General features: G+C 35.7%; 1 protein-coding gene across 5 annotated transcripts in view; it reads right to left on the reverse strand.

The window, feature by feature from the left end:
• The window catches only part of MEF2C (myocyte enhancer factor 2C), a 146,203-nt gene extending 119,887 nt beyond the window's left edge, over positions 1-26,316 (reverse strand). For 4 of the 5 annotated variants that reach the window (XM_061189428.1, XM_061189434.1, XM_061189427.1 and 1 more), the window contains exon 1: positions 24,879-25,148. The gene's annotated coding sequence lies outside the window, so the exon portion shown is untranslated. Of the gene's footprint in view, positions 1-24,878; positions 25,149-26,249 lie in introns of those variants that run through there. The other variant, XM_061189432.1, reaches the window with a different exon arrangement.
• Between the last annotated feature and the right edge of the window lie 388 nt (positions 26,317-26,704).

The raw sequence follows: 26,704 nt of genomic DNA on the forward strand, positions 1-26,704 counted from the left end.
CAAAAAGTAATTTGTTAATTTAGAGATTATAAATCCATCAGAGAGTATATCCTGAATACAAAGACTAATAAAACTTCATCTCTGTCCTCCAAAGAGCTGAAATTTTACAAAACTGGGAAAGATAATTTAAACATGAACTTTAGTACAAGGCAGAAATTAGTACCATAAAATAGGTAGACATAAAATTCTACAAAAGTCAGGCATAGGAAAGATAATTCCAAAGGGAAAGGTTTCATAGTGGTAGCACTTAATTGTTTTTCCTAAATCTCTCATTTGAATTAGGAACAATTATTACCCTTCATTCACTTGTTTCAATTTAATTCAACCAACATTTATGGGATATCTATTATGTGTAACAGACTTATTGAGACCAGAGAGAGCACAAAGACGAATAAGGTGCAGTCCCCAAGCCCAAGGAGTTTACAATCTAAGGTAGGTTAAGAATAACTGATATTTGTACAGGATTTCCGTTTTACAATGCTATGGTACATATATCATTTCATTAAATCCTTGAGAAGCATGGTTACTGAAGACACAAAAGTTGACATTCTTTCTATTGTGATAAGAAGAAAGGACTGCAATGAATCCTAATTGTCTTTAGTAGAGTCTTTAAGGTTTTACTTTTGTGTTTCTGAGAACACATTCCAATGTTAGTACTTAGGTGAATGGAATGACCCATTCTACGTGTGGTTTACTCTCCAAAGTGGCTCTGTATGCGGGAAGAGAGACAAGCAGGCAGAGTGGGAGACACCCTGCAAGGGTGTCAGTCCCAGCGCTGTCCTTGCTGAATAAACCTGAAGAGCAGACACAAACTTATAAAGCGGCTTTGGAATTCTTTCTCTGTCTTATTTCTTATTTTTACTCACCATTATTCACTTTTGGGATCTGCAAGGGTCTTGATAAATGCTACAGAGAATACTTTGAGAAACATTTAAAAATGTTTAAAATATATTCCATATTCAAGCTTATTTTCTTAAATAATCTGAAAATATTTTTATCTACTCCCCCAAATCACTTTACTTTTTAGAAAAGAATCATTAAAGTTTTTAAGACAGTACTACATGAAGTAATAAGGTGATACCTTACTTTTTAATAATTTTGGATATTTTTCCTTTATTCTTCACAGTTTCTTTTTCTAATACAGAAGAATAAAATACCTAGTTGAGTTTATAAGTAGAGTAATTTAAAAGGCAGTGAATAAAATAATGTACTTTGTGTTGCCATGAATTTTTATTCTCTTCCTTCATATTCCTGCAATTTGAATTATGCACAAATTATGGTCCAAGTCTAGATGGTGCAGAGAAAAATCTCAAAGGAGGATTTTGAAAACCATGAAGTTAATAAAGCACCACCAACAAAAACTCTGAGTTAAATATATGGAGTACTGTTTTTAGACTCATAAAACTATGCAGCAAGGTACTCTCTTTCTGTTAACTTAATTTCAACACATTTAGGCATTTTCTGATGATGAAATCCATTTTGTAAAACGTCTAATTCAAATAAACTCAATGCATAATCTCCACTTTCCTACATATGCAAATCACCTCACAACCAAGGCTTAGAAGAAATTCTAAATTCAAGTCCCACCAAATTTTTCTTCAATTCAATTCAATTTATGTCGAATATCCATCTACAATATGTTTGAGGCACTTTCCCTGTCATATCAGGGGCCCTAAGCGAACAAGACTCCACAGAGATTATAATTCAGAGGAAGTGAGTGGCAGAATTCCTTTGCTCATTCAGTAAGTATCTATTAACCATACGCCTGGCAGGCATGTGCCTAGATTCTGGGAACCTGGGCAAAACCCCTCAAATTTGACCTCGGACATTCCTGGAGAAGGCAGTGCAGTAAAAGTTTATTAGGGGCCACAGAGGACAGCGGAGTGCAACTGATAAGGTATGGAGGCCGGAGCCCAAGTGCCCGAGTCCTAATGGTAGTTTAGTCAAATCCTTCTCAGGCACTCTCATCCAGGCACACATGCTTGTTACTCGCCTTCTGTTCTCTTCTTCTTGTTCAGTTATCCCTTGAGAAATTCTCTTTCTTGTACGTTCCACGTGTTAGCTGAAGATAACTAATAAAACATTTAGAGTGATGCTTATTATATATTTGAACAGAAAAAGCTATTCTAAAAAGAAATGATAAACTAAGAATACTTGCGATCTTTAAGCAGTGATCCTTAAACTCCAATAAACATTCTAATCATCTGTTGAAAGGTCTCCCCAGGAAGGTGGCGGTGGGAATTCTGCACTTTAAAGGAACACTGCATATGATTCTGAGGTCTGTATGTACTAGACTACATTGTGAAACCTAGAAATTATTTTCATTATTTCCACAGAAATTCCACCTGCCTCATCAGAGACTGCTTTGGCTAAGCATTTACTGGTGAAGCAAAGTTTGGACAGTCTAATTCAGTTATTTGTTTTACAACACCTGTATGGCTTCCTGCTATTTAAAAAGAATTACTGTAAGTGTACAATGGGTTTTTGTGGGCTCATGTGAGAAGTTAACAACCATTTAAAAACTGTTTCCATGAAAAATAAATTATCTGTTTCCAATTATAGAAAAAATTGAGGGGACCAAATTATTCATAAGTGGGGGATTTGACTGTATTATTGGGTGCGTAGTGACACACGAGAGTCTCTACTCAAAAGGCAAGACATGCAGCGACAACACAAGACACATTCAAGATCTTCCTTTAAGATCCACTTCAAGTGTTTTCTCCTCTGTGAAGTATTTCTAGAATCCTCATGCAGTACTGATTGGGCCTTTTATTTCCTGTGTTATCAGAGACTGTAAAACCAGCACGCCAGAAAAATCAAGGGGAATGTAGTTTAACACATGAAAGTCCCTATATTAAGTAATTCAAGAATGCAGGAATTCTATTCTATAATAGAAGGAGAGTATTTTTATTTTTTCAATCTCCTGTACAATATCCCAGTTCATAACAGATAGAATATTATATATCCACTGCTACCTCATTCTAAGAGATGTCAATAACTTGGAAACTAGACTGATGCAACTAATTGAACACACTGGAAAATTATTCTGGAAGAGAAAAACTTCTTTTTGCAGGTATGACACAGATGTAAAGCTAATGGCGACAAAGATCGCAGCTGCGAATATATGTGCTCATTTAGGAACAAGTCCAAAACTCTTTTGAGTTTTTGGTTTTTTGGTGGGAATGAATTCAGTAGTGTTCAACAAAAGAAAGACTTCAGCTTTTTTCTTTGAGAACATAATAGACACATGGGATACTATGACAGATATTCATACTTCCTTACACAACTCAGTAAAGTTCTCTAGTGCATTCCACAATAAGAATGTTTAAACCTTACAGGCCTTATCACTTTATTAAATACTTTTTGCAAGTAGAAAAGAGTATAAATTTCTGTTATGTAATGGAAATAAGCTATATTTTTATGGCCAGTCCAACATTCAAATAATGAATAGAAACACCCATGAAGTACTATATTCTGCAGGTAGGAAAAAAGCATCAGTTTCTTTTACATAATGGAAATATATTGCATTTTACAGCAGATTCAACATTCTAGCAATGATAAGTGCCAATGAAATGAATGAAGTGCCTTCTAATTTTCTCCCACATCCCTCAAGATTGGAAAAAGAACAATCCTGCCACTTCTGTGAACAGGTGAATACACGAATGAAACTATTACTTTGTAGGTTTCTTTCTTTCTTTTTTTAATGGTGACATAGTTCTTTGGCAACCTCCTCCTAATTACCAGGAAGCCGTGCCTGCAGGCCATTAGGCTAGATTTGCCCATTCCCTGTTTCCTTTAACATTTTCCCCCTCTACAATCATAAAGCAAAACAAAATGAACTGTTATGTGATTTTGTTGAGTTGTTTTTTTTTTTTAAGAAACTAAATTTTTCACCTTAAAAAAATGCCATATTCCAGAGCATACCTTTCAGACACAACCTTGGGACACGTCATGTCTGTGTGCCAACTGCAGCCCAACTGGGTTCGGTCAGACTCAGTCAGCAGAGCTGGCCTGCTCAGCAGAGCCCCGCAGCCATGATCTGGAAGCGTCAGCCTCACCACGTGCGTGACATTAAGATGATCCACAGCAATCCTGCAAGACTACATTTGAAGTAGAGCTTCCAAATTTGCTGCGGTTGGCATGACCTAATTTTGGCTTGAAAGGTACATTTTTTTCCCGCTGGGTTTTACTGACTACACATTGGAGAAAAAAAAAAATGTTCTTAAAGGGATTCTTCCCTTTCTTAAGGAAATTTAGGGAATTTAACAACTGTTGGCCTCTGGCTAACACACAAGCTAAAGTCTTTTTCCAGCTTCGCCTACATCTTGACCCCTCATGCCAAATATTTCATGCAGTCTATTTATAAAGTTCATCACTTCCCCTGTTACTTCATCTTTAGAAATGCCAATAATTTAAAAACTGGAATGATGCAGCTGGTCTCATAAACTGGTAAAAGGAAGATTCTACAGAGAAGATAATTTCCCTTTTATAACTTAAGAAATCAATTTATTTTCTTCTCAATTTTATAGCTAGAAGGGAGGTAATCCTAATGTTCCTTATTTATACTTCACCTTAGTGTTCAAAGATGATCCAAAGTTCTGAAGATTCTGAATGTTAACAGTTCTTAACGCTGACTGCACATTTGAATCACTTGAGATACTTTCAAAAATTACTGATCCCTAGACCCATCCCAGACCAATGAAATTGGAATTGTTGGAGCTGGTTCCTCAGCATTGTTATTTTTTAAAAGCTCTCCAAGAATTCGAATGTGAAGCTAGATCTGAAATCTACTCTATTAAAATCTCTTAGAAATACAGCACCCTTTTACAGGTATATTGTAGCATTATTTAATTTGGGTGTATATGTTCTTGAAATTTACTAGTCTATTTATGAGCTGATTACCATGAAAGAGCTTCTCAGCTATTGCATGATGTGAGAAAAAAACTCATCTGGATAACCTCGCTGACTCTCAACAGATTTATAAGTTGCAATCATAGAAAGCTCTGCCTTTCTGAGATAAAACAGTACTGATAAGTATGCCCCTTTCCTGCAAAACCAGCATTGAGGGCTTTCGAGGGCTTAATAAAATCACTTGTTTTCATCTGGATCATATTGAATTTTTGGAGAGTTTCCAGTTGCATTAAAAAAATAAACTCACCTTATGATATTTATTGACTTGTAAATCTCTAATAATATGCTAATTGAATTCAACGCTGTATACTTAATTTACTCAAGGTGATAATTTTCTAAATGTATGTGTGATATTAATGCATTATCTAAGACCAAATTCAGTACATTTTATGACTTCCAAAAAAGTCAGTCCATTAGATCAAAGTTCCCAGTCTTTCATAACGAATTTAATTCTCTACTCTAGTCACTGGGATATGATTAATCAAACAGTGCAGCCCAGTTCCCCCTCCTCCCTCCCAGTATGAAGCTGGGCTTATCTCATGAGGAATCTGGTTTGTGAAAATAACATGGCTTAGAAGCTGGAATGAAAAGTTTATTTACAGACTTGGAATTTTATTCCATTATAAAATTAAGACCACCATCTAACCCCCCCCTTACATAAAATTGGATGTGGCTCATTTTACAGTAAAACTTCCTATGAAGAAATGCAACATTTTCCTATGTAACTTGTAGTACCAGTATATTTATTTCCTCTGCATGTCTTGCCTTTTCTGTCTTCTGAAGCTGGTGTGTGTGTGTGTGTGTGTGTGTGTGTGTGTGTTTTATGTTTGTTTGGCAATGTAGAAAGAGCAAGTCCAGTTTCTTGGATTCTACATGTCTTATAAAGTCATGGCTTGCTATGTCTTACAAGCTTATTCTCTTCTTTTAGAGTACCTTTACAGAGTAATTTTAAAGTACACAAGATTTTTTCATAAGGGTATGACACCCCTAAAGTCTTTTATTTATCTATTTTTGATTTTTTTTAGAACAAGAAAAAACAGGAAAATACCAAGTGAAGTTTTTTTCTAAAATTATTTTTTGTAGGAGATAAAAGTTGAGTCTCCACTATATGAAGTATTCTTGGTAGCATCTCACTGTTGGTGCTCTTCTCCCTCATTCATAACTTGTTCCACATCCCCTGTCCAAACAGTGAATTGCAGGCGAGGACCTGGATGAGCCCCCCTTCCTTTCAGCTGTGTCCAGGAAACAAGGCCTGAGTGGGTGTGGAGGAAGAACAAGTCCCTCAAGTCACCTCCAGATCTGTAACAGGGAGGTTTTCTGTCATACCAGAGAATGGAAAGGGGATTAGCTAGGCTCTTCCTACTTCCAGTACCATCCTCTTAGCTTCATTAGCTGCTCCCAATTTCAAAAGAGACTGAGGTCTTGGACAAGGCCTGGGCAGCCTCTCCAAAAAGGGAGGCAAAGTTGAGAATATGGCAGGCCATATAAAAAACTTATAAAATTCTGTTACACTTTGGAGGGGAGATGAATCAAAAAAATTCCATTTTCCAGAATACTGCCAATGATTTGACTCATCATTTAAGACTCACTTTAGGTGTCCTTTCTTCTAGTGAAGACTGACCTGACCAGTCATCTCCTGAAAAAGCTGAACATTCTATCACTTAACCATTTTACCTTCAACATACCTGTAAGATAGTGGTGATTACATTACATTCACAATTGCATCTGGCACGTTCATCTCCCTCATCAGACTGAATTCCTCAGGGACAGAGACTCCATCTTTCACTTTTGTATCCCTAACACCTAGCAAGCCACCTCCCATTAAACACTTAGTGAATGAACTGACTGATTAATTAATAAATTCTCAGTTGGTGTCCAAGAGAAAGTGTTGGGGAATAGCAGTAGACGTTTTGTGGGCAGAGCCCAAGATCGTTTTCAAATTATAAGCTTATTCATTTCTTTAACTTTCAGAATGCATGGAGTTGTATGACCAAGTTCAAAATTCACATTTATCTTCTTCTAAATAGTGGTTCTCCACCCAGACTTCCCGTGAAAATCACCCAGATAGCTTTGAGAAATAGCAATGCCAAGACAGCAGGCCGATTTAATCCAAATCTGGAGGTGGATGGGCATGAGCGTTTTTTAAAAGGTCTCTTATAGTCATGATTGAGAACCACTGCTCTAAACTAACTGTATGAAGGACACCCAATGTTTTATACGTATGACCCTGTCACTTAACATATACCCAAGATCAATTACAGCTCAGTTTTTGAACGGATTCTGTGAGAAATTGTTAGCTGATTGTAGTCCTTCGATGATCAAATTTTTTGAGAAGGCTTTTGAAATGCAATATTAAGTACATCCCAATCCACTTCCAGAAAATATTACTAATAACTGTATTTAATTATCGTTTACAGAATTAGCCAAGAGCTATGACTTCCTCCCCAGTCTTAGGGTAATCCAGGCCTCAATAGTGAATTCTTGTTTCCTATGCATTTAGAATACTTGTTGCTGTATTTGGATACTAAATAAAATCTGGCGTCTTATGGAGTCTTAAGAGTGTGCTCTACAGTTGGAAGGCTCCAAAGAAGAAATTCAAACAACCATAGTCAAAATCAAATTAGGAAGTACACTAACTAGCCTTAATTGTTTTGTTTGAAAGATAGGAATGAACGCAGCATTACCAGTGGCACTTAATGTTGCATAAAGCACACAAAACTCCCCCTTGCCAGTGGGCACCACAAAGTGACATGGAGGCCACTTATCGTTGTAACCAATTAATTCCAAATTACACATCTAATTCTCAAATCTTCAAGTCACATTTCTACTAAAAGCATTGTTAAATACAGAGAACACAGATTATTTTGGTGTTTGCACGGTAATCCAAATACGCATTTGATTCTCCTCAACAGTGAAATAAGGCGGAACCAAATGTAGTTACTTAAGTTCACTGTAGAAATTTGTCAAGGAATCCATGATGTAAAGATACAGTAGTTATTAATCTTGAAGTTCAAAGTGTATGCATTTGGTAATTCAGAAGTATCTGAGTCCTGTCTGACCTCTGACCAGCCTCTCTGTCCTCACTTCTAGTCAAGAGCATGGTAATGCTTTTATGAAAAAACAAGAAAACTGTTTATTAGAAGAAAGAAAGTTTATATTATTTCTCCTAGTAAAATTCTAAAAGTGATCCTTTTCCTTTTTCAAAAGGCCTTTTACTGGACACAGAAATATTCAATTAAAAAATAAAAGCCATGCATTGGATGAATAAATTTGATATAACATTTCCTAGTTTTCAAATATGATGCAAGTTGTTCTAACTTGTCAGTATTCCAAATCTTTCTCTGGTTTTAACGTTTTGTTATTTTTCTTTTTTAACTATAAAGAGAAAATTAAAAGGTGTGCTTGAAATAAAAATTCTCTAGAATATGCACCTGCACTAGTTAAATTAACTAACTCCTGAAACCCATTTAATATCCATGTACAAACTGTCACACAGCTTACATTCTTAAATTAAAACTCTATAAATTACTATGATTCCTACAAGTAAAGGTTAAAAATTAAAACAGCTCAAAAAGTGAGAAGCAAACTGTATGTCACTAGATGGGGACGACATAAAACTAGGCGCTCACATTTCAGTTAAAGCTAATACTATAACTGGAAAAATCTATGTTCACAAATAGTAATAAGACATTGCTTGTGAAAAGAAAATCTATCAAATAGTTGATAACATATATATATATATTTTCCCTTCCAGGTTAACAATATGGAACCATATCATGGACCAAGAACTAATTCACTTCTCTTTAAAAACCATACTAACATATCACACAAACATAGTTATAATCATGTCATTCTGGGGTTACTGAACACTTTTCCCCACGACGCCACGCAAAATTAAGTTTCTATAGTTCAGTCATTTCCTTTTTCTTATCTCATTGCTGAGAGATTTTTGGCACAGTGGGTAAGAGAGTGAACTCTGGAGGCTATCAGTTTGAGGCTCTAGCTCTGCCATTAACAAAGTAGATGACTTTTAGGCAAGTTGTATATTTTTGTCTCAGTTTCTTCATCTGTGAAATGGGGATAGTAATATATATAGTGCCTATATCGTTTGGTTTTGAGGAAAAAATGAGATAATGCTTGTTAATGTTCAAGCCCTTAGACCAGTGCCCAAACATACAGTAAGCTATCAAAGAAAGTTAGCTGTGATTGTTATTGCCTAAAAATAGCTATAATTAATAATGCTTTCAAATTAATAATACAAGCTTTTTACACATATCATAAAAGTTATTGGAATTATTAGAGACATCTTGAGTAGTAATGCTGAATAAAAGTAAAAGTGGAATTCCTAAGTCATAGTTGAAAGTATCAATTATATTTATAGAAGATCAGTCTTACTTCCAGCCACCAAGCCAGCAAGAATTGAAAACCAACTGGTCAACATATGTTGATGCAGATGGAAAAAGGCTACAACTGTCTTTAAATTCCCCAAAGAAAGCTGGTGGAGAGCCTTCTGGTCACTGCAGTCTAACCTATCATTACCCGTGCAGTGAGACTCTTTGATGGGTTTCTTGTCTATGAATAATACATATTTTGGGGACAGCTTTACAAAAATAATCTTTCTTTGATCCAAAAAGACCTATGACTAAGCAAATGCAAAGAAAGAATTACCTCCCAACCACAAAGCAGGGTGGTATCCATGTCGGAAATTGAGGCAACTGGCAAAATTCAAAAGTATTTTTGAGATAAACCAGCCCCACAGTTTATATTCTAGAGAACCAGGAAAATTTCAAGCTTCGAAATGGCTCTTCCCTTAATTTTTAAAAATAAAATTAGGAAAAAAAAATCTGATTATTTCTTTGTAAGGAATTATTAAATAAAAGGGCCTATCTTTTTAGAAGATCTGGTATTTAAAAGTATTTCACAGGGACTTCCCTGATGGCACAGTGGTTAGGAATCCGCCTGCCAATGCAGGGGACACGGGTTCGAGCCCTGGTCCAGGGGGACCCCACATGCCTCGGAGCAGTTGAGCCCGTGCACCACAACTACTGAGCCTGAGCTCTAGAGCCCGCGAGCCACAGCTGCTGAGGCCCGCACGCCTAGAGCCTGTGCTCTGCAACAAGAGAAGCACCCGCTCGCCGGAACTAGAGGGAGCCCGTGCACAGCAACAAAGACCCAACACAGACAAAAATAAATAAATAAATTTATAAATAAATAAATAAAAGTATTTCACTATGCAAACCATACTGGCAAATATTCTTTAAGTTCTGTGAATCTCCCTAAGAGGAATAAGCGTTTTTTCCCCAATGAAATTTAGAATTGTATTTACACTTTGAGTGATAAGTAGCGGATTTTAAAGATTAGTCCTTCAGGATAAGTATAATTAAGTTTGCCTATGGAGTTTTGTCTCGAAATGATCTTCTGTATATTCAGATTGTAGCAAAAGAAAAGATTCTGGTTGTTCTCCCGTCCCTGTGACCCCTTCCCCAATACCAGCAGTAGTTAGTGAGGTCAAGTCTACCATCTTGTAATGCACAATGGCTATTTTACTCTCCCAGCCCCACTGCTAATGGCTTTGAGGGGATGAGTAAGAGGCCCCGACATCTTATGGGGTTTGACCAAACATTCTTTTCAGTTCACTCTCTGTGATTCTTGGTATAGAATAGCCTTCTTCTTCCAAGAGCAAATATTCAGGATTACCAAAACTAAACAATTCAAATACCTAGACTAGTTAAAAACTAAAGTTATCTGACATGTAATATCATGAATAAATTAAAATGTTGGCCAGAAAAAGTGACCTCCAGAACTGACCTTTGTCACTCATCTTAAATATATGTGCCCTGTTCCCATCATCAAAAACATAACAAAATCAACTTATGATAGACATGTATACATTACTATATTTGAAATATAATCAACAAGGATTTTTCTTTCTTCAGGTTTTAAGAAAACTTACTATAACAATCATTTGATATAACTCTAGAAAGACAATTTAGCAATTAATCTATATGATGTGACAACAGAGCCATTGAGTGCCAAGAAAATTATTTTCTTGCTAAAATCTGCAAAGTTGTTTCAAAAAGGTCTCTTTATGTGTATTGCTTGAGTTCTATATGTGGCAATATATCAGTTTCATAATCAGAAAAACGACATAAATTACATCTTCACATGTATTTCATAAATTTTCTTTATGCAGAAACCTAATAACTAATTTTCCTGTATAAATATATATAATTAATGCTTAATTTGTATGTGATTATTCATCGATACAGTTTCTGAATCTTTATTTTTAGTTCATATAAATTATAACTTTGATTTAAAATGTTTAATTTTCCTGAACTCTGAGTTCATCTTCATATCAAAAATTATTTTAAAAATCTACAATCAGCACTTAAGTACATTTAAAAATCTTCAACTCTGGAGATACTTAAATACCACGATCTGTACACAAAATGTAAATGCGTCCATTATCTATCTGCACGTGCATATATATGCAGTATGTACTAACTACACATAAACTTCAAATTCTGCTAACTTATTAAGTTCATTATTTCAGGAATAAATGCAAGTTTCCATTGCTCAGTTTTTCTTTACCGGTACATAAAACCAGGGAAATTGTTTTATATGAAGAAGACAACAAAACTCTGAATTTTTATTTAGAATCTTTGATAGGAATAGAGACACTTTAGCAAGTAAAAATTAAGTGCAGAAATATTTACCTATTATGCTTTTAAAATGTGAACATCTGCAAAGGAGAAATGTTACATTACTTTGAGAATACAGTTTATCAAATGTCTTTATACAGAATAAGAGTGTATTTGATAGTTTAACTGCTTTTGATTTAATTTAATGATATCAAAGACTTAAGGAAATCAATACTATCTGTCAAGTCAAATAACTGATACTAAATAGTATATCACAATATTTAAAAAAATAAATCCTTGAGTTGAGTAGGAAAGTAGGCTTGTTTTTAGTATATGTAATTTAATGGTTATAAAATAAATTTTGTAATTGGAAATTTGATTTTTCATAAAAATCTTTGGTTTATTTTAAACATTCCTATAAAAATCTACTCTTAAATTTAAAAACAATACATTCTGTCCATCATTATAGATGTTTGTGAACTTTTAAATTTTTATTTTTAATGAAAAGTAAATATTTGGTCAAAAATATGTTTGGAAGAAAGCTTTTGGCCTTTGAATATTATAAAAGTTTCTTAGAAATCTCTTTAAGGCTGAGTACAATAAAACTAGGGCAACGCATATATTCTCAGTTACTCTTAAAAAAACCCTGTAAAAGTGACTATAGTGGCATGTTCTGACACATTCTTTTCATAAACTGAACCCTGTTAGTGACAGCAGAACAGATTGTGTGCATCTGCTGGGAATGAGCCAGATGACAGCGGAAAAACGCACATGGATACCTTGGCACAGCAAATAAAAAATGGAGAAAAAAAAAAGACCTGGAAGAGAAAGTGCTCAACTTTAATTGAAACATTCTTTCCAACATGATGAACTTCATCCAACCTCCTCTTGTAGCCTGTCAATTTAACATATAAGAATGTGTTTTAAAAGGGAGGGTCCTTTGTAAATTAGAACTGTTTGTCCTCTCCTTGCACTAAATATTGACTCAGGTTTTGGATTATTTCTTCAAATTATAACAAATATAATAAGCATTAGGGTAGAAAAAGAGGCCAAACCACTCTACCACAGTCTGGTAAGAGAATGCTAAACTTCTAAAAACCTTTTCAGGTTCAAGTCAAATTTTAAATATCTGGGTTAAGTTCTGAATTATATGGGTACTATATTGCCAAGTGCTCGGGATATCACACTTCAAACATTCTGCAAATGTGACTATTGTAAATGCTGCTTGCACTCAACAGTCCTACAATATTTGATTTTATGCTGATCTACCACAGTATTGTTTAAACAGTTGGCTCAATAGCGCTAGAGAGGTCCATACATAAAAACAAACGTGCTTCTATAAATCATATCAGGAAGTTCTCTTGGATGCTCTGATTACAATGAAAATTTATTCTATACAGTATACAATGCAAATTTTAAACTGGAGACGAAGTTGTTTAATAGATTAGTAGTCTGACTGAAGCAGCTGCAGTCAAAAAAAAAAAATCTGGTGATTAACAGCCATTTTCCAGTAATCATAACCCTGGAAAGGGCTACTAAGCAGGGGGAGGGGGTTGCAGATGGGAATAATTCTCTAAGCCCATGTGCCTTAGAGGGCTCCATCATCTTCATGCAGACTTATTATTACTATTATTATTATTTTTAAATTAAAGCTTTTAGAGGCATCCTTGATTGCAGTGTTGGGAGCTGTCCATGCTGTTTTACCATAGGGAAGTCCACTCTGCAAGTATTCCTTGCACTGAGCACTCTTTAGCCAGGCATTAAAACAGGGCTAGAAAAGAAAGCCAAAATGCAAGGTGCACACTGGAGGGGTGTTATTCAAGAGCCTGAGAATAATTTCAAGTGGTTGCAACTCCACAGGCTGTCTAAATGGGGCAGGCCTCATCGACACTACCTGTCATCCAAAATATGAATTTTTTTTGAGAAATTAAGTGAATATAAAAGCTGAACAAAAAGTGGTAAGCAGACTCTGAGACCAGATTTATTCCCATTTTCATCCACATCTTACCTAAATTTGTTTATTTGTGTTATCAAAAGGTGTAATCCTCAGGTAAATTTCTTCATTTTCTGTACCACTTTATACTTCTTCTCACATAAAGAAAATACCCAGATTAAGATAAGTTCATTTGTTCGTCATCTCAAAGTTGACAAACTCTAATTAAAATGAACAATCCCTCAAATCTGGGGAAAAAAGGATGATAGAAGTGTCTTTTACTTATTTTTTAACTATTCCAATAAAAATGCATTTTATCTTTACAAGTACACAAAATTTATCAATTTATTCAATATCTATAGAATACCTATTACATGCAAGAGTGATCGTGAAGGAATAGAAAGATGAGTAAAATGACACTCATTCTTCACAAATTAATTTATCTCCACATACAATCAAAATTATGTAATAAGAAAAATAAAGAATACTAATAAATCCTTCAAAAATGGTTAATACTAATGCTAAGAGAAAAAAAAAACCTTTAGAACCCTTGGTGAGGCTGTTATCACTATTAAAACCACATAATAACTCTATGTACCTCAAACACTTCCTCCAAACTTAATTTTTATTAAAACTAAGCAATAATCTATGTGGAATTCAGAACTTTCAATAAATGACTTTTAAAAATCATAGATGAAATTATTTTGTTTCTTTGCTTCCATTTCTAGTTCTAAAAATAATGTGATATTTATCTAATAACATCTGATCTGTGAAAGATTTTGATTTTCTTGGAGTATACTGTACTGAGTGATCATTAGCATTGACCTCATATAACATCAGAATTAGAGACTTGCCCTGAAAGTGACTCAATTTTAATGGTATGAAAGTATTATTGAAAAAAAAAAGTTCAAAATAATTATTCCACCAAGCATTTCTAAGTGATCATCATTGGCAGGAAGACAAAATGATTAAAATATAGTGTAATGATATGATAATAACTTACTAATTACTCATCACTTACTTTCATTTTTATATGTATTATCCCATTTAATCCTTACAACAACTCTAAGATGTGGGTGGTATTATTATCCCCATTTTACAGTTACTGAAACCAAGGCTTTCTGGTGGTTAAATAACCTACCTACAGCCACTAACCAGTAAATGGAAGACTGGATTTTGAACCCAGTTTGGTCTTTGCTCTTAACCATTACTCTGTATTGCTTACGAGTCTGTTTGTCTAATAGCACACATATGTAAAATTAAAGAAATGGTATTAAGTATGGCAATGCGGTCTTCAAATTCTTTATGTCTGCAAATCAAAAGAACTGATTTTCTCTTTCACTTGCATTCATCCTCATCCTCTCATGCTTTTTGTCTCTCACTCTCTTTGCTCTTCCCCACCCATCTCCCCCTCTACACACACACACACACACACACACACACACACACACACACATCTTGGAGACTTGGCCCAACACTTCACTTAACATAATCAGACCATAATTTGGTTCAACTAGTCCAATAACTGTACCATCTCCTCAGACTTCATAATGCTGTGCATTTTTGCCGTGGACATACCATTCACTGACTCTAAAGCTGTCAGTGCTTCCTTACAAAGACACCATTCTGCAGCCTTTGTTGCTTCAAGATCAGTGTCTGGAGCTCTTTCGCAACATGGCATTGGGCTGTGATGAACCACATCAATCTCTCAAGTGTAAGAAGGTAAGTCAACACCTGGAACAATTCTATGATCTCACATGTGTAGTCAGAACAAGTTAAAAGTACACTTGCTTTCTCACAATACCAAATATTCTGAAGCAAGATGGGAACTCAGGAGAGGATCCAAAAACAATAAAAATTGAGGAAGAAAAGAACAAAGTCAAGAATTCTTTGATTTCTGAAGCTAAAAAATGAGAGAAGTCAAAAAATATCATATAGTGCTCACACTAACTCAAGAAAGATCAAACAGTCCTAGCAGGGACATTGCCCATTCATTTCAACCAAAGGACGGTAAGGAAACGAGCAATGGTTCAGAGTATCTTACCCGGCCCTTTGCAAATCCATTAATGCCATTGTGAAGTTTTCTTTTTGGTTTATGTAAGGGGGAGAAAAACTCAAAGGTGAAAGAAAAGAAAAACATAGTCAAAATTATTTCCTTAACCTATAACCTAGACGGACTTTAGGTTAAAAGTGGTCTTTTGATAAATACTAGAAATGAACAAATAGATACACTTTTAAAAAAAATAGCCAGGTTTGTTCGTCTTTATTTAGTTAAGAAAAATAATCCTGACGAAACTATGTCTGTGTTTATACCTTTTAAACATGTTTATATTAACTGCTACAGAAGAAGGGTGAAAAGATCGACTTTCTGGACCACAAAACCTTTACTTAAAGACCATCCGACAACTTAGTAAGGTTCGTCAAATGTGAATAGAAATAAGGCAGCTTAAGAAAAGTACTTGGTAATTTACTCATTAACAGTTTAAAAATTTTTTAATTCTTGCCCAGAGAATTACCTACTTCAGGAACCTCCATGAGATTAATGTTTTAATCAGGTATAGTTAGAGCAAGATAATCCATTTTCGATTAAAAATTTATCCAGTGCACATACTGAACAACTGAAACTTTGCAATGTGTCTAACAATATTTATCCAGTGGTGATGATTCAAATTATCCCATGGTTCAGGAGAATTCCAAGAAGATAAAGAAGTCTCGTACCATATCCTAAATGAAAGCATAATTTTAAAGGTTGAATCTGAATTTTTAAATAGGATGTTTAATTTTCTAAGAAATAAATGTCAAAAAATTATTGACTCCTGTGTATATTAATATATGCAAAAAGAAGTTTAACGTTTTTTCCTCTTGCTAATGGGCCTTGAAAGTGTGCCAGGTGTAGGGCACTTGCTCATAACACCTACGGCAAGAATAGGCCATCGTGATCATATTCTTACGAGTTACCTTTTACATTTTAAGATCCATGTTGTGTTAATTTCTTAACATTTTATTAGGAAACATTTGCATCCACAGAAAATAGTTGCTTGATATTCAAACGTAATTAAAATTATCTTTCTTATCTATTTTAGTTTAAGGAGAAATAAAATTAAATTACGTTTAACTGTTGGTCTTATCTGGTAAATTTTATATAGGTAATTAATAATTGGTTTAGTGGGTTAATAAATAAACTAACATTTATATGCTATTTGTATACTATTTATATGCTATTTGTATACAATAATCTAATTTAAAAATAAAGTTGGAACAAATATTTATTATGTAGTAACACTTTCTACTTAAGGCTCTCACTTAGTACATTTCTACAAGAAAAGGTTAGTTTTAGAAAGGTGTGCTGGCAGTAATTTGACTACACTTCACACAAATAAGAATTCTACCACTGATTGAAAGGAGCCATGGCAGCTAGAAATTATTTTTTAAAAATCACACTGGTAACGGCTGAAAATGTAACTGGTAATTAAAGACTGGTTTTAACAATTTTTTACTCTATTTTACAAGGAGAAGTACGAGTTTTCAGACTACAGTTTCAAATGCAAAGAATATTAATGCATATATTTAGAAGTTGATGTATTTTGCATAGTAATAAGCACATTACTCACACAGTACCTTTCAAATGAAGAGCATAAACCAAATCTGAAAACTAAAGCCCATATTTTCTCCCTTTGTATTTTGACCTAGTAATCATTAAAAGTGTGAGTGTTTATCAATAAAAATTACTGTAGTGCCACGTATTGTGGTAGAACATTGCTATTTTCCGAGATAAGTACAAAAACCATTCAATGTTAATTTGCATCACAAAATGACCTAACATATCTGGAATATAATGCACAGGCTTCATTGAAAAGAAACCATTATATTTTTCTCTGCAAAACAAAAAAATACAGACATCTGATTGGGCCTGCATGTGCTGGAGGAGGGGGGGTGGGAAGAGGGCTCATTTTCTATCTTACACCTAGTGTTTTAGACATTCTAAACTGCTCTATGGGAAGAAAAAGGAAACATACTGAATCCACTTTGCAGTTAATGTCTTAGTGATTTAAGAGGCAGAGTTTTCAAGTTATAGAAGGGAAACGTTATGCTTTTCCTTTCCCAAAGCGATTGCCCAGGAAGAAGGCCCTCTGGTCCTTAGCCTACGCGAGGGGAAAAAAGGACATTACATCGGGCTGAAATCACTCCGAGACAGAAGAGGGGAAGTTTATGATGTGGCACTGTGCGCTGTATCTGGTCTGCAGCCAGGAAGTTTTCATTTTGTAGCTTTGCTGCCAGTACCTGCCCTGCATATTCAGGAATAAAAATACATCAGAGCTCTACCTCAGAAACTGTGGATGTTACAAAGAATTAAAAGAGTTTATTTTTCTTTCTTTATCCTGAGTGTAATTACTGTTTTTAAAAAGAAAGAGCTGAAACTATAGTAACTGGAGGGTTTTTTTTCCCTTTTTAAACTCCTCAAACTACCTTCCCACAAAGCCATTTAAGTTAAATGGTACATTTACAGACTCACCTACATGAAGGATATAACTTAAAACATCTGCTTAGACACATACGTTCTGTTCAGATACAAAGAATGTGGCAAAAAAATTGAAAAGTATAGGGCCATTATATTCTTAAAATGTGTGTTCTTCTATATGTGTGTGTGTGTTCATTCATTAAAGAGATTTTTGACTGCAATTAGGTAGTCGGTCCTATAAAGGCTTCCTTGTGTGACCATGATTTCTAAAAATAAAATGCTCCAGTGAATATTTCTGCTAAATAATCACATCTTCAAAATTACTTTAAAGAAATCCCAATCCCTCATGTTACGTTCAGCAATAATACCAGCTTTCCATAAGCCTTGGTTGTATACCTCACACGTGGTCAACAATTAATTAGAAGGTTAAAAAAAGTCATGTTTACTCTATTAAGTAGTAGACTAATTTCCTTGTCTGTCCCCACTTATTTACATTCATGAATCTATTTTCTAATTTTGCAAATAAATAAGCATATCTAAGCCAAAGCTGCCTATCTTCAGGGTTCGGGGAAAGATGCATTCTCTTGCTATCATTCTAACTTGCTGAAAGAATCACAGATGTGTGAAAGAGCGAGAGGGATAGTTGTGAGCTGTTTTAAAAAACACTTCGCATTCTATCAAGACCATATCTACTGCTTTTTATATCCAATATACTAGAGATCCATGGTATCTAAGAACAATTTATATGAATTCTTCCTGTGCATCTTATCTATGACAACAAGATACAAGAGGAAAACCAGACCACACTCGGGATACTATTTGGAAAAAGCAGGTTCTCACCAGGGACTGCTTCAGAGATCAGTTTCTCGAGTCTCTAGAAACAAGTTTAAGGTACTTTACTTAAATCATTACTAGAAGATTTGCACTGTCATTCTACATGAATCGCAACCACTTGCAAGATGAACAACACTGCTCCATTCATTTCAGATTTACAGCATTAAGAATTAATAAAGTCTCTATAACATCTGCATTATTAAAGAGTAATGATTCCGGTCGAAATCTGCCCATAATAAGTTTACTGTTTTTATCGCTTGTAATACCACCAATTTCGTTTATAATGTCCTCAAAAGATAATCTTCATGTATACTTTGAACTTTGTTTACGACTGGTTATATTTTTTAAATAAATACAGAGATTTAACTTAGGCAATACAATGACAATGTACAACAAATGCATTATAGTGATGACAAATGAATGCTACTCATGTTATCACCTCAAACCCAAATATGTATACAACAGGTATCATACAATTTCCATACTTAGTAGGAATATGACTTTCCTTTTTGTAGTTAATGTTAAAATAATACCAAAGAAATGTGAGATAATGCTATATTGGATAATCTTTTTCATAATCTTATTTTTTCAATGGTATTCTTTGTTACAGAATTTTCTTTAATTATTTTTCTTGCACAGACAAAAACAACTAACATAAGAACATTGATGCTATCTATTTATTCTTAAGAGAGGTAGGGAATGGGTGCTTTTAGCTTTCTTTACTTCTTTATGCCTCAATACATCTGTAAAATAGTTACTACTGAAATCTTCTTTTGAGAAAAATTAATTCTAGTGTACTTTATAGAAGTTAATATTAAAATAACAAAATTTTCAGACTTTTTTCAGCATAGACTTTTTTCAGTGTGAGAAAGGTTATCAATAAGAACTGCTTTTAAGAAAAACCTGACAGTTTCCTTTGCTCACTAACTATAGCACATGATTAGAAATTATTTTCTTTCTCATGCTGTTATTCACTTACATACTGCATACTTGCTTCAATTCTCCAAGGGAAGAAATGTGGCTCTTGTGGGAAAGGTCCACCCCTTTCTACATGCTTGCTTCCTTGAACGAAAGGAACACACCCCCTAACATTCTTTGAAATGTGTCCAACATGCACAGAATTGGAATAGCACTGTATTACTGACCAAATTAGCAAATCTTAAATGAGAGTCAAATATTGTTAAAGTGCGTGTGTTTTGAATCAGGACAACTAACTGATGCATACAGAGGTAACGGAAATGAACTACGTTCAGTCTCAGCCTAGTGTCTATGTTTGGACGCTCAGAACGCTTGTGTTAGTGGACGAAATCTGTGAGTGTTTTTGTGCACTTGTGTGTGGTATGACAACTCAGGAGGAGGCCCATAAATGTTACAGGTTTCTGAGGGCATCCTTTGAACTTAAGACATTAGGGGAATGCCTCCTCTCTTTCATAAATACTTTAAAGAAAAAATACTCAGAAACTGAAGTATCCATCTTTCGTAAGCAGAATCAGAAAGTTGTCTGAAATCACAGAAGTGCATGAATATTGAAAGTCTACGCTCACCATCCTAATGACAGAAAACTCACATCAAAGTTGGTATCCACTAACTTCCACCTCATTTGACAATTTTCTGGTCATGAGAAATTGTCTTCCAACAAGTTTTCCTTCAATTATGTAGAATACTATGCTCCCAAAGCAAGTTTTTTTTAACTGTTATTTTCTAATAAAGAGACACACTCCATACTTGTGGGAATCTGTGCATTTATCTTTACTTTTAATTTTCCTAAACCCTCTTTTTTTTTTTATTCCATTTTTACATAGAAATTTGCAAGTGTAAAGACACAGTGTGAGCAAAATTTTATATTCTTTTAAGGTATTCCAGTGTTTAAATGAAACGGTTAGTCCTTTTGCAATTTGTTCATGAGGCATTTGCGGATGAGCTCAGCTATATAATTTCCAGGCCTACAAAATGGAAGCTCTGCTACTCCGCCTATGTTTTTCACTTGGAATAAGAATGGATATAAAGTGAATATATAAACTGGACCTGAAGGTAATAAACTTATTAAAACTTAATAAGATATTGTTATGGTCAAAGAAAACCTGCTAGTGTGTGCCACAAATCCACTCAGATGAAACACCTCATTCACTGGAACTTCCTATCTTATTATAATAATGCACAGAAAATTAAACACATAAATATTAATTTTATGTATCACAGAAGATGTAGGCAATGAAAATGCAATGTTTACATTTATGGGTGACTCATTAGTGTTTTATTGTGTGAAACACTAGGAGGCATCAGTTGGGTAAAAAAGGACTTCAATTTTTAAAGAAGCAAGAAATTACTGTAGAGTGGATGCGTAAAGAGTAGGGGTTTTCAAAATGTTATTATGTAAACCAAAACTTTATTCTCTGAAATAAACTCTCTGAAAACATCATATCTTGTAAAGAATGACCTTTATAAAACATTCATGAAATAGATATAATTTGACCAATAAACACCTATCAAGATCTACTTCAAATGTATGGATTCATTAACTATATAATTCCACATTTTTGTGAAGAATATATTTGGTAACAGAATAACATAATGGCTATTGACTACCATGCATTTTCTGCTCGGTTACTCAATACTATGAGAGTATCTTTTATTTCTGGCAAATTCTGTTTTGTGCTCTCTACAATGCCTCTGAAAATGTCTACTGCAATTAAGACGTATAATAATAACTTTCATATAGCATCCAGAACTTTAAGTCTGTTCAGAAGGAAGTGATGGAACTTAAAATGAAAGCAATGAGGATGTATATAAAAAGTACACATTTTCTCTTATTTCACTATTGAAAGCCTGTCATTTGAAAACTGAGTTTTCTACTGTTTGAATGGCTCTTCATAATGATGAAGCAACAGGGTCGTGGTACACTTATCTAGCAATCATTTGAAATTGGAGTGTCTTGCCGTTCCTCAACAATCAGCTTTTATCTTTGACCTATCAAAATAACATGTGAACTGCGTAATCCGCCTTTTGTAAGGTGCACAGACTCTGTTGTCGCTCCTGGTTTTGTGAATCGCCTCTGTAATCTGGTTTGATTTCCTAAAGATGACAGATCTCGGTGAACAGTCAGGCTTTACTGAGTGCAGGGCAGTCCACGCGCCCATGAGATTAAGGTACAGTGCTGAGGACGGGGATCTTAATCACCTACCCTTCCACATGCAGCACACAGACTGAGCACCAGTGATTAAATCTTTTCATTATGTCCAGGCAATCACTGCATTCATAAAATGAATATGTGCATTTTTATAAGTTTTAGATATTAATTTGTGTGGTGTTTTCTCAGAGGATGTGCTTTGGAAAAAAAAAAGTAGAACTTTATTAATAGTCTCTTTAAAGTCCACTCTGTGATCCTTAATTGCATATGAAATTCTTCCATGTTGTTCTGAATCGTGTCCCTGAAGCCAGGGTTCTCTGTTTAATAACTATTTTTTTGTTGTTATGAAGCACAAGTGTCGCTGCACTGATATTTCCCCATTTTTGTCACTTTCTGAGATTTCATAGACTCAAAATATACCGCACGTAGAGTTGGGAAATAAAACCACAAAATATACTACAATAAACAGAAGAAAGTTTTGAAATATAATGTCAACATATGCCGAGCAGTTATTTAGCTCAGTTTTTTATAAAGGAAGTTTAAATACAATAAATCACTTATTGGAAAGATATGGTTGTAGTGTTACGCAATTTATTGATTTGGTAAAGTGAGGGCCAAGGAAGAACCTCACAGACATCTGAAAAATATAAAACATGATGCTTTTCCAGGATTCAATTTTGAATCATTAGATAGCTCTTTTCCCTAATGGAATGAACCCTTTCCCCCAAATTTTGAAAATTGAATATGTTTACAAAAAAGAAAAGAGGCAAGGTACAGTAAAGTCCTTGTTATTTAAATTTCATGTATTTAATGTTGATATGTTTTTGTTCTGAAAAGTTAACATATATGATTGCATACTTTTAAAGTATGAACAGCTCAGGAAAGCTGGAAAATTGACTTTTTATTATAAAGTGCTCATTTGTTACTTAAACCCCAGAAACAGAGTAAAATTTAATAAAAGTTACATCTTTAATATTCTCTTTCACTATATTCCACAGCAATCAGAATGTAAATAGCGTAATTAATGAATGAGGTAACATACTGTCTTTAGTAAGAAGTCTGGAAAATATGCCACAAATACTCCAAAGCCGTGTGAATTACATTAGTACAAAACAGATTTTTATAAAGTTTAGTAAAACCTGAAGTAAGGATAACTGCCAACTATTGTCTCCTTAACTCGACTAGGGGACCATATCTTAAACAAACGTTGAGTTTAAAGTGTGTTTTGATGAAAACTTTTAGATTTGAGTTAGAAGTCTAATACATAGCCAAATATACTTTCCTACGAACAGAATTAGATACTTAGTTTTAGAGATTTTTTTCCCCTCTTGAGATAGGACATTAGACATGTACATCTTTTACCTGTCAAGTTCTGAATCTACTTGCTTTAGAACTACCTCTTTAACTTAATAAATAATTTCATGGATACACTGGAAGACAAAAATATGGTTTATTAACTGCCTTATATTCAACCCAAACTCCTTGTGCCATATTGGTACATACTCAACGTTTTCAAAGACTGGCCAAAACTGATATTATTTTTAAAATTAAATAAGATGTTTTAGTTTCAAATTGGAGATTGTCAATCTCTTTAAAGCTAAAATTAGTATGCATACAGAGGTTAAATGGGGTTCACAGGTGGTCACATTTCCATGTCCTACCAAGTCTCTAGGGATTGGAGTTATTATATTCTACATAAACATCTTTACTCTGCAACCGCAATTCTATTGCAAGGTGCCAGTGAAAAAGAGGCTGGTCACTCTTTTTGACTGGTATAATGAGGTAGCTAGAGTTCCTTTTATAGCACTTAGAAAATACAGGCAGTCACTAACTATTTCACAAGACAGTTACTATTAGAGTTAGTATCAGATTCATAATAGTAAAATGCACTTTGTGTCAAAGCAATTCTCCACTGAGGACCGTTACAGAACTGGCAGACAGCCTGATTCTGCTCTATACTGTCAGCATTTACATATAAAGGAATTTTATACAAAAGACACACATTCCGAAAATGTGAAGAAAAAGGGCTTTTCTCCCAAAATGGTAACTAGTGGACCTAGAATAGTCAGACATGTTTCAGACATACAATTTCCTTTAAGAATGAATAGCCATATTCTGGGAAGGAGATAACACTAACATTAAATTTAAATACTTGCATAATATTTAATAACACAATAAACAATGTGCCATGTCTACATATACTTCCTTTGTGCCAAACTTTATCACTGAGTTTGGTAACTTTCATCCAAAGTCCAAACAGAAGGCAATTTAAATGACTTAACCTTATTTGTTTTTAAACAGCTATGTATTTGACTTGACATAAAGAGCAATGCACATACTGAAATCCCAACAAGAATTGTGAAATGTGTAGACTACCATGGCCAGTGTATTACTTTTTGTCTACACCAGTTAAGAAGCCCTCTATCAAGCCAGCACTTTGGTAATGGAAGGAGATGCACAAAGGTATACTCTGACAGACAGCCATGCTTTAGCTCAAACTAATCCCAAGATTTAGTGGCTCAGAAGCATAACCCAAAGCAAATCAGTCTTTGGTGGGACTCATAGGAGCATCTTTCCACAGTGAACTAACGGCTAAATCTTAAGGCATGTACTTCAAGGTCACAGAACATTCTGTGAAATATTAAAGTCCACCAGGCTCCACATGCTCCACCATATCAAACATGCTAATGATGTGAACTAACTTCATGAAACTTTAAACACACTGATGTGACAAGAACGAGTCAGGAGTGATTTCAATAACTGATGGCAAACAGATAGGACTATCTAAAAAGTTACTTTCAGCAACACACAAGGAAATCATGGAATCTAAGAAAAGAACGCACAACAAGCCTCAACTTCAAGCCTTCAAAGAGGCACAGCGATAGACCCAGTGCCGTGGAATATATTGATGCAGATTTCAGAGACAATACCCCGGCTATTTCTATTTCCTGGAGAAATGTCAGAGGTACTTACATGAAGGAAGAACCGATCAGATTAGTCCGTGGGATATTTTCCTTTCTTAAGAGAGAGACAGAAAAAAACAAAAACAAAAACAAAAAAACACAACAACAACAATAATCTTTACTTCGTCCAGCCTTGAAGTGCTTCTCCACCTGATTCAAACATGCAGTCACGGCGACCCACACAGAACCTTCAAAGTCAATCCAATAGCAGCCCGAAGATGTCTGGGTGTACGCGTGTGCTGAAGTGTCTGACTGCGAGCAGAGCGAGCAGAGAGCTGGAGACGATGTGTGTGTGTGTGTGCGCGCGCACGGGCGCGGAAGGAGCGCGCGCGGGGGAGGCGCGCTCGGGGCCGCGCATTCGCGCGCGCCGAGGCCGCTCCAAGGAGCAGGAGGAGGGGGAGGAAGGGGAGGAGGAGGAGGAGGAGAAAGTGGCTCTCAGCGGCCCGCAGGATTAAAAGTAACCAGACTCGTCCAGAAAACTGCGTCCAGGAAGGAAGTGACAGAAGACGAATGGGAAAAGGCGAGCCGCTCTCAGCCTTTGAAACATCGCGTAAAAAAGGCGGGGGGCGGGGGGAGTGGAAGGATGTTGGGAGGGGAGGCGGGGGTGGCAGAGAAAACGGAGCACGCGGCTTGGGGTTCTAAGCAGCACATCCCATGAAGTGCCTCTTGCCTTCTTGTCCTTTATTTTATTTTGTCCTTGCCTTTGCCTTTGCTTCGCGCTGCCTTCTTCCTCTCTCTCCCTCACAATCCCAAACCGTTGACTCTCTCTCTCAAGAGCTGGAGAAATCATCAGTTTCACTCTTGCAAAAGGGGGGCGGGACCAGACCTCGGAGCATTTTAATAAAACAAACATAACAGCAGTTCCCTCCTCACCCCTCCCGTCTCAACTAGATTGATAAATTACTCCACTACACTACTTTAATTATGTATATGGTATGCAGAATAAATCACTGAACATCAGTACCTCAATCAAGCACTTTTAAATGATAATTGCATCTTGGTGAATCAATCTTTCCATTCCTGACATTTTGCTAATTTTAGTTTTACGGTGGGGTAATGGCACATGCCATACGCAAACCTAATGACAATTCTTTATTGCTCGAAATGAAGACAACGCCGCGAGCGGCGGCTCCCTGCTCACTGCCGGCGCCGCCGAGGACGCTCGGAGAACCGAGTCTCCGGCTGCTGCGCGCTCGCTCCCCGGGGACGCTGCGAGCCAGCCTGCAGGAAAGTCCTTCTAAAGTCGGGATCTTTCCTCTGACCAATAGGAGCGCGACCCTAATAGTTGCTCTTGTGACTCCCCCCCCCCCCCCCCCCCCCGTTTGGAGACGCGTTAACCACTTCGTTCTTCCACCGGTCCGAGCGCTCCTCCGTTACTCACGCGTAAAAGCCCCAGTCCAGGATGTCTGCAGCACTCGATTCCAGCGCGCTTTTCCTTCACGCCCAGAATACGCGGGTTTCGGCCCTGAGAGGCTGGAGGGCTAGAAAGGGAGCCGAAACGCTTCTCAAGTGTTAGTAATGTACAAAATAATAAAAGGATTACCAGTATTTGAACTCTCGACTTCATCTCGGGGCCATGAACTTTCTAATCAGGTTGGAAATATTTACCGAGGCGGCAGCTTCCTCGGAGATTTCCCCCTCCCTTCTCCCACAGTATCTCTTCCACACCTTACTGGATTTTATCCAAGGCATTAACATGTAAACTAAACCAACTTCCCAAATGCATTAGGCTTCCCTATCCGATAGCTGATGACTTCACTTATCCTGAAGAGTTTCAGCTGCACAGGAAGCAGCAATAGAGACTGATAAGGAAGATACTTATATTAAGGTTTAAGC

This window comes from Eubalaena glacialis, chromosome 4 (assembly GCF_028564815.1).
Source record: "Eubalaena glacialis isolate mEubGla1 chromosome 4, mEubGla1.1.hap2.+ XY, whole genome shotgun sequence".
NCBI classification, from domain to species: domain Eukaryota; kingdom Metazoa; phylum Chordata; class Mammalia; order Artiodactyla; family Balaenidae; genus Eubalaena; species Eubalaena glacialis.